Source organism: Cebus imitator, unplaced genomic scaffold (genome assembly GCF_001604975.1).
Source record: "Cebus imitator isolate Cc_AM_T3 unplaced genomic scaffold, Cebus_imitator-1.0 Scaffold286, whole genome shotgun sequence".
NCBI lineage: Eukaryota > Metazoa > Chordata > Mammalia > Primates > Cebidae > Cebus > Cebus imitator.
Genome location: NW_016107601.1, coordinates 2509435 through 2518786, shown reverse-complemented (window position 1 = coordinate 2518786; position 9352 = coordinate 2509435). Strand labels below are relative to the sequence as shown.

General features: G+C 42.1%; 1 pseudogene; it reads right to left on the bottom strand.

Annotated features, from left to right (window-relative positions):
* Positions 1-4076: 4076 nt before the first annotated feature.
* LOC108284978 lies at positions 4077-5091 on the bottom strand (annotated as a pseudogene).
* Between the last annotated feature and the right edge of the window lie 4261 nt (positions 5092-9352).

Below are 9352 nucleotides of genomic sequence, written 5' to 3'. Positions count from 1 at the left end.
ATGAGTTTCTGGAGACAGGCTTTTGTCCTCCGCTGTGTCAGTGTGCATTTGTTTGCAAGTAAGAAAAAGCCAATGAAACTGGCTTAAACAAGAAAGCAGACTGAGAGGTTTAACTTAAAAAGAAAAAAGAAAAAAATTAGAGGCAAATCTACAATTTGCCTTGATCCAGCAGGTCCAAAATACCATCAAAGAGCTAGTTTCTTTTTTTCTGTGTCTCTGCTAGTCCTTCCATGGTATCAGCTTCATTCTAAGGTTAGCTAATTTTGTGATGCCGAAATGGTTACCAGTAGCTCTCAGAAATATACTTTTCTATGTGATCAGCAAAGAGAGAGAAAGAATCTTTTCTAGCATACCTGACAGAAGTCTTGATATATACTATGAGTGCTTGAATAACATTAACAACCTTGAGCCAATCCTGCGGCCAGTGGACACATGAGTTTGTTGGCTTAGCCTGGGTCATTGTTTTGCTCTGGTGAAACATGGTGGCATGGGTGGAATCACATACTCAAAATCACATGGCTGCCCAAACAAAAACTGTAGTTTCTGAGAAGAGAACTAGGCGGTCTAGGAGTATTCACTGTAGTCTCCCCAATCATCTCTGCTTTTCCTCAGCCATCTGCTCCCCTTCCCTGTCTCCACTGGCCTGTTTCTCCTGTTTATAATAATTTCCATTCCTTTATAACTTCATTTCATACTTGGCAATGATGGCCTCTCTCTGCTCACATCCCACTTCAACTTATCAAACTGTGACTTTTCAGTTTAAGAGCTCACAAGGATGGAAAATTATTTTTTTCCCTTAAGCTCTGTTGGACTTAAATAGAAAGTCCAACAGAGGGATGGAAAGATATTTTATCTCTTAATTCATATCTCAAAACTGAGATTCTGATAGTCCAGTGCATCTTTTTGACCAGGCCACATGTATTGGCCAGCTTGAGAATTGGTTGTCTTGAATTAAGTCATCCACTCCTGTTCCCATAATCTTTGAAAGATGGAGTGAGTGTAGGGGAGTCCAGTCACATGATTCAAAGCGTGGCAGCCTGGATGAGTGTTTTAGTCCCTTAGTGCTGCTATAACAAAATACCTGAGACTGGTAATTTATAAAGAGCAGGAATTTATTTCTCACAGTTCTGGAGGTGGGAAGTCCAGTCCTGGTGCCAGCAGATTCAATGGTTGTTCTCTGCTTTCAAGATGGCACCTTGCTGTAGCATCCTCTGGAGGGGACAAACACTATGTCATCACATGGCTAAAGGGCAGAAGGGCAAAAAGGCCTAACTAGCACCCTCCAGCCCTTTTATAAGGCAGTAATCCATTCATAAGGGAGGAGCCTTCATGACCTGCCTCTCAGTTCTACTGTGTTGGGATTTAGTTTCAGCATGAATTTTGGAAGAACACAAACATTTAAACTCTATCAAGCATCCAGTGGGCAGGACATTCCCTGTGGACAGGAGCATTGATGAGGCACACCAAATCAAAGATTGAGCAATAAAACAATGCACCGTATCACCTTTTGCTATACAGGTATATGTCTATTTAAAAAGCAACCACATTTTCCATAAAATGTATAATTTTACTCTTTGAGTTTTTTTCCATAGCCTGTATTATATTTGTTTCTATATATTTAATTAGGAAAAAAATCTTTGTCTTTTGAAAGTAGGGTTGATTTTTGGAAATAGCTTGAAGTTATTTAGAGACATTTCTGATTAAGGATAATGAAGGTTAGGTATTATAAATTTGTCAAAAGTGAGGTGTGACTATAAAAAAGAGAGACAAATTATCTTTGATGGTTCATAAACTGACCCCGAAGGCAATTCCAAGAGGAGTTTTAAAAGTGTTTTGAGCAATGACAGCACATTAAATAAATGTATTATCCTCCTGAGGTGATTGCCTCATTTGAAGGACAGAATTCAGGTGTCTGTTCAGACTGATGAGCGTGTGTGTGTGTGTGTGTGTGTGTGTGTGTCTTATTACATCATGATTAATCTTCATTTCTTCATTCTATAGAAATGAGAAAAACACTGATCTGAATCTAAGTTCAGGAAGAGCTGATATTCAGTAGGCATGCCTGGTACGGTGGTGCTGGATTTTCATATCTGTGACCCATTCTAACTGGAACCAATGTATATTGGTTGATAAGTATTTTTAGCATTACCCTTGATTAGGGCTTCTCCCATCACACTGACTTCCAGTGATAAAGGAGGAATGGAGGGACTGCTGTGTAGGAAACATAAATACCACAGGATAACTCAAAGGCAAAGGTAAGATCATAACTAACCCAGAAAAGGTGTGCAAAGGGGGTCTCCAGCTCCCTGTTGTGTCTGTTCTCTATCCCCTAATATTGTTATACTCTATATACTTGCAGAACACTTTAAATTTCTCAACATTTTCCTTAAGAGTTATTGACAGTTGGGAACAATTTAAACAGCATAGCTTTCACCAATGAGCAATCAATCAATGTCCACTCTGCTGATTTCTTCCTACCAAAACCTGAGGATGTGGAAAGTATAGTGTGACCCTCAGGGAACTTCTCCTTAGGGAATGGAGGCGTTTTACTTTTGGAGGGTGATGTAGGGAAGAACTGGTTATTTGCCACAATTATCTACAATGAGGCCTTCTTCTTCCTCACACACCAATATCCCCTCCCTCATGTATCCCTTTTCATTCTTCATGCATTAATATCAAACAGAAAAGGCGGCTGAAATGTAATGTCATTTTATCTATAGGACACATATAAATGATGAGGTATTAGCATAATATGAGGAAAAAGATCAATTCAGACTGAAATTTGAATTCTTGCCATGGTACCTACTAGCTGTGTTGCTTTAGGAAAGCTAGACAGTTTCTAACTTCTTTTAACATCGGTTTCCTCATCTGTACAAAATAGGCAATATTAAATGAGATAACGCATGCTAAGCACTCTTACAGTTTCCCTTTTAGCTTTCCAGGTAAAACATAAGTAATTTAAAAAGGCAGCTTTTTCACTCCACCTGACATTTGTTGTTTTCATTCATCAATATTTGTTTAGGTCCTTCTCTGTGCCAGGAACTCTGTTATCTTCGTCAAGGTAATGGCAGATAGTATGTTTTTACAACCCACTCCCATTTCACCCACATCAACTTTTACACTTCAATATTATCCCTAATAGTATTTCTACCTGCTTTTACCTGTAGGAAAATACTGTAGTGATTTTTCTCAGCAAACTTTCCTTTTTTTCCTTTCCTTTTTTTTTTTTTTAATTATTTAAGATCTTTATTAACAGGTGCTTGCAATTTGTTGACTTTTTGGAAAAAATCAAGTTGTAAACTTTTATTACAAATTAAAAATGAAGTTCTTAAAAATCTCAACTTGATCAGATATGAAACAATTTAAAAATCTTTAAAGGCATATTGAGAAAAACCAGGCTTTTTAAAAAAACACATTTGTTATTACCAAAAAGAGATGTCTTTAGGTAAAAATAATAAAAACCCCTTGCTGCATAGATAATGCATAGTTCTACTTATCTGGTCAGTGGGCAAAAAGCAAGCGCTTAAGGTCTTCAGCTCCAATCTCTTGTTCACTTATTATTGCTGGAATTTCTTTTTTTTTAAATTGCATTTTAGGTTTTGGGGTACATGTGAAGAACATGCAAGATTGTTGCATAGGTACACACATGGCAGTGTGATTTGCTGCCTTCCTCCCCATCACCTATATCTGGCATTTCTCCCCATGCCATCCCCCCTCAACTCCCCACCCCCCCATTCCTCCCCTATTTCCCTCCAACAGAACCCAGTGTGTAGTGCTCCCCTCCCTGTGTCCATGTGTTCTCACTGTTCAACACCCGCCTATAAGTCAGAACATGTGGTGTTTGATCTTCTGCTCCTGTGTCAGTTTGCTGAGAATGATGGCTTCCAGGTTCATCCATGTCCCTACAAAGGACATGAACTCACCGTTTTTGATGGCTGCGTAATATTCCATGTTGTGTATGTGCCACATTTTCCCTGTCCAGTCTATCATCAATGGGCATTTGGGTTGGTTCCAGGTCTTTGCTTACTTCTTCTTGGATGACTAAACCGGTTGATGGTGGATATTGTAAGCTGCATTTACTCAGCCCCGCCCTGCTCAGCCTCCGGAGCAGACGAATTTTCAGCTGGTTCTCAGCTGGTGGATCGGTTGCTTTTGTCTCTTTGCCATCTTGTGGTTTAAGGTTTTCCGGGTGTCTGCGTCGGTAATTGAAGTTGCGGCACCGACGCTGAGGTGGCTGCTGACCTTGGGTCTCGTCTCCTTGATTGTCTTTATCCTCTTCATTGTCGCCCTCTCGAGGCTGTCTTTGGCGAGGAGGGCCCCTGCGGAATCGTGGTCTATATCCCCTATACATATTCTGCCTCACTGGTCTTCCTTGTTCTCCTGCACCCTGGTTGTCAGCACCCTCCATCATTTCTCTCTGCACAGGAGGGTTGCAATATTATGGTCCACACCCAGAGGGTCTCCGCATGTAGTCAGGTGGGAACCTTCGCCTGCAGTCGGGTGGGCGTTGTTGGGCCTGGCCTTTGGGAGCCCTCTCTGATCCGTCCTTCTTTTCCCCTCTCACGATTCTGGTAATTTTGCTGGTAATTGCGTGGAGGACCCCTGCGACATGGATAGCGTCTATGGTGGTTACAGTCCGCTGCATATTTACTGCCTTGAACTGCAACGCCACCAAGACCTGTAACGTTTGCTGCCTCTGCACCCTTTTCTCCTTCAACATCAAACTCCACAGTCTCTGCATCTCCTACACTGCGAGGGTCCTTCCTGGGGTTATTCTTCTTTATGGCAGTCTGCTGTACAAATACATCTTCCTTGGTGTCATTCCTTTTGATGAAACCATATCCGTTCCTTACATGGAACCATTTTACTGTTCCCAGAACCTTCCCTGTGATGATCTTCTTGTCCCCGTCGACAGGCGCTGCGGATGTGAGGCCCCTCGGGCCATGGCTCCCAGCGCCGCTGCCCGTAGTGCCGGACTTGGTGTCGGTGGCGCTGAGGGCAGGGGTGACAGGGCCACGGGGGAGGGGGTGATGGGGGAGGGGGAAAGGCAGGGGCGGCGGGCGGCGGCTGGGTCTTGGCCTCCCTGCTCATGGTTGCGGTGATGGTGACCCGGGCCGGCTGCGGCAGCTACGGCTCCTGCCGGGTTGTGACGGTAACTAGGCCCGCGGCGGCGGGGCTGCTCAGGGCTCTCCGCTCCCGCTACGGATCGGACTAACAATTAAACTTTCTATAGGAATGAGCTTGAGTCTAGAAGGAAAAACAGTTGTCACTGGAGTTGTATATGTTGATACGAGCAGGGGAGTGAGGTGGCTTCAGGACACTGAGACTGAATAACTTGGCATCCCAAATTGATAGTTTATAATTGATCCGGGAGTCTCATTCTACACTTATCCAGAAGTCATTCTCTATGATCTACTGCTTACTGAAAGAAGAAATTAATTAATTAAGAATATGTGCAAGGAAATCCAGGGGTTCAGTATTAATGCAAAATAAGTAGCTTACAGCTAGTCAAGTGGTTTTAACAACGTCGTTCAACTACAGTCGAGGCAACCTTGAAAAGCATGGCCTAGGCCAGAGAAGCTGTCTGGAGACTTTTCTTTTACCACCTAAACTGTTTCCTCTACCATCAGTTAATTATTGTAGGCATGAGATCATGATCTGTAGTTCAATCACTTTTGGGGTCCATGACATCATTTAGATTCATGGCCATAGTTTCAGTTCTGAACGTCAATTAGTCATTTTGTAAATCTTGCCACTGGTCACATGGCTATTATTTCTCTTTTATAGTACTTGTCTCATTGCCTTGGTTTCATTTGTTTTCATGGCTCCTTTATTTACTAACCTACCAACTTCTTGCATATGTGTAGTACTCATTTTTGTTTTTCTAGAGCCTAATACAGTGTTTAGATGATCAATAATTGTTTACTGAGTGAATTAATAAAAATCAAAGAAGACCAAAAAAAGCTGTTCCTGGTTCAAGACACTATTATTAGACAGACCAGTAGTGTCAAGATCAACCAACGTTTCATCACCTCCACTGATGAAGGATGATCTCCTTTACGTGGGTTGGTTCTAGCTTCCTGGTTAGTACTTCTGTTTCTAGGTGAAACTCTCAGAAGCCCCTTTTAATGCCGCCTCCTACTTGTAGGGACCTCAGGTTATTCCTCCTGCTCAGTGACACCATCTCATTAGTTTTGCAGAAAGGTGAGATTTACAACTTCTATAGAAGTTTTCCTGTACAGACTAACAGGGAAGGAAGCTGTAACTGGTTGAATTAGCACAACATATTTGCCTTCCTTCCGGCTTCCATAAATTCTTAGGATGACACAGAATCAACATTTCAGATGATTACATCTGGCTTGTAAATTGTCCTCCAAATTGCCACCTTTTCCCCCTAACCTACACCTGGAGGACTAAGGTATAGGAATAGCTCTGACCTCTGACCTTAGAGCCAAGGTTAATTGGCAGCAAGATCACATGACTAGCCACTCCTTTCAAGACAAGCCCTAGGAATGCTACCAGATTATTTTTTCAAAAGTCTTTGATTTTTTTTTTTTAACCAGGAAATTTTGTATCGACAAAACCTCTGTTACAAGACTTTGCCCAAAATTCTTCAAAAAATGTCCAAGCCACACTTAACTCTTTGGAAACTAGACTCTCTGACAAAGAATTTGCTAGTGATTGTTAGCAACAGGTAGATCACAACTTGTCTTGTGATGCATGAAAATTGTACACATTGCACTCTGAATAATAAATTACAATATATTTAGAAGAAATATTTATTAGTCAACCCAGTCATGTTTAACAAACTATGAAGAAAATACCTTTTATTTTTAGTTTCAAGACAGAAAAGAGGGTGGCAGGCTTTTGGCTAGTATACCTTAGGAAACAAGATGAGAAGCCAAAGGAAATCTTTCTTATTTGTATACATTTGAAAGAAGCAGGAGAATATGAGCTTTCTTTAGGCTGACATTGAAAAGTGATTGTGAATGACTTATAATACACGCAGAAAATATAGGTAATTTCTTAAAACCATTAGTTACATTTATTGCGTCCTTTAGAGCCCCAGCCCCAGATAGGAAAACTCCATAATAAGCTTTTGGGGAGGAGCAAATGTTGGCAATCATGCTTTCCAACAAGAGATTTCAGAGAAGTCACAAAACCAAAGAAACCATTTCCCTGGTTTCTTTCTGTTTGCTGGGCAAATATACAAAGCTTCTTGTCAATTTTACAGTCAATTATGGATACCAAACTGGAAAAATAAAAGCAGTGAGACACAGGTGACACTTTTAATTTTGAGAAACACTCAGAAAAACTAATGTCATTCCTAGAGAAACTATGTGCTAAGTGCTGGTCAATTTTTTTTCTGTCATCCATCTCTTCAGTTTCAGCAGATATCATGATGTCAATGAAAACTCACAGGTGCTGCTCCTTGGACAGGACTGGGATCTGAAGGAAGGAGTTTAGAGAGCTCAGTTCCTATTGGAGTGGCCCGGGCAAGTCACTTCACTTCGCTGAACCTCAGTTGAGTCTAGAAAGTGTCTTCAATGGCCCAGTTCAGCTTAATATCTACCTTGGATTGTCATACTTTCTGCCTAGATTCAAAACATTTGAGGTAAGACATAGAAATAAAAAGTTTAACTCATTGCAAGTTAAAGAAGGAAGAAAGGGAGGGAGGGAGGGAGGGAGGGAGGAACGAACGAACGGAGGGATAGAAGGAGGAACAGATGGAGGGAGGGAGGAAGGAAGAAAGGAAGGAAGGGTGGGTTGCTATTTTTTATTTTGAGACAGTCTCGCTCTGTTGCCAGGCACCAGGCTGGAGTACAGTGGCCTGATCTTGGCTCACTGCAACCTCCGCCTCCCAAGTTCAAGCAATTCTCCTGCCTCAGCCTCCCAAGTAGCTGGAACTACAGGTGTGTGCCACCGTGCCCAGCAAATTTTTGTATTTTTTAGTAGAGATGGGGTTTCACCATGTTGGCCAGGATGATCTCGATCTCTTAACCTCGTGACCCGCCTGCCTCCCAAAGTGCTGGGATTATAGGCATGAGCCACCGCGCCCAGCCTGGGTTGCTAATTTATAGACTCCCCTGGGCTACAAATGGTACCTATTTTCCCAGCAGTAATTTTAAGGAGGAAAGAGCAACAGACACTCAGGGCAGCTCAGCTCTTCCACCCTGCTTTTACCTGAGCTCGCCCATTCTTATTTGGCAGGGACCCCTGGGAATCCATCTCTGGTAACTGGACTTAAAAAATTAACAATCCTCAGAACAAAGATCACTGAGGAAAACAAAACCAAAACCAAAAAAAAAAGCCCCTAACAATCCAAGGCAAAGTCAGACAGGCCAGGCTCTGCTTCTTAACCCCTTTAATACTATGCATTTAAATAAATATATTATCTCAAAGAGAATGTTTGCTCACTATAGCAGAGAAACATTCACCTCCATTGTTGTGTATAGTATTTTAATATGATCAAAATATTTAGAAACCTTTCTTTTATCTATTTGTAATGTAGAAGTTTTTGTTTTGAGATGGGTCTCACTCTGTCACCCACACTGGAGTGTAGAGGCACCATCTTGGCTCACTGCAACCTCTGCCTCCGGGCCTGAAGCTATCCTCCTGCCTCATCCTCCTGAGTAGCTGAGACTACAGGTGTGTGCAACCATGCCCAGCTAATTTTGTAATTTTTTTTTTTGTAGAGACACGGTTTTACCCTTGTTGCCCAGGATGGTCTTGAACTTCCCAGCTTATGTGGTCCACCCGCCAAGGCCTCCCAAAGTGTTGGGATTACAGGCATGGGCCAACACACCCCATTTAGAAGTATGTTTAAGTTTCAATTTTATTTATTTTAGAGACAGGGTCTTGCTCTGTTGCCCAGCCTGCAGTGCAGTGGGACGACTGTAGCTCACACTTACCTCAAACTCCAGGGCGCAAGTGATCCTCCTGCCTCAGCTTTTCTAATAGCTAGGACTACAGGCTGGTGCTGCCATACCCTGCTACTTATTTTATTTTATTTTTTGGAAAGATAGGGTCTTGCTGTGTTGCCCAAGCTTGCCTCAAATTCCTAGCCTCAAGCGATTCTCCTGCCTCAGCTTCCCAAAGCATTGGGATTATAATTGTAAACCACTTCGTCTGGCCAGAAGTTATTAAAAAAAAATTCTGACTAAAACGGGGCTCACAATTGGACAACTTTCAGTCATCTGGATTTGTCTCAAACAACGTTCAGTCTTAGAAAAATAAGAGCAGAAAGACTTGAAGTCACTTGCCTAAACATCCAAGCTGCTTCCTGGCAGAAGCCAGGGGCTTTTGCCCTGTTTGCATGTGTGTTTGCTCATTTTAAGGTGAGAGCAGCCAT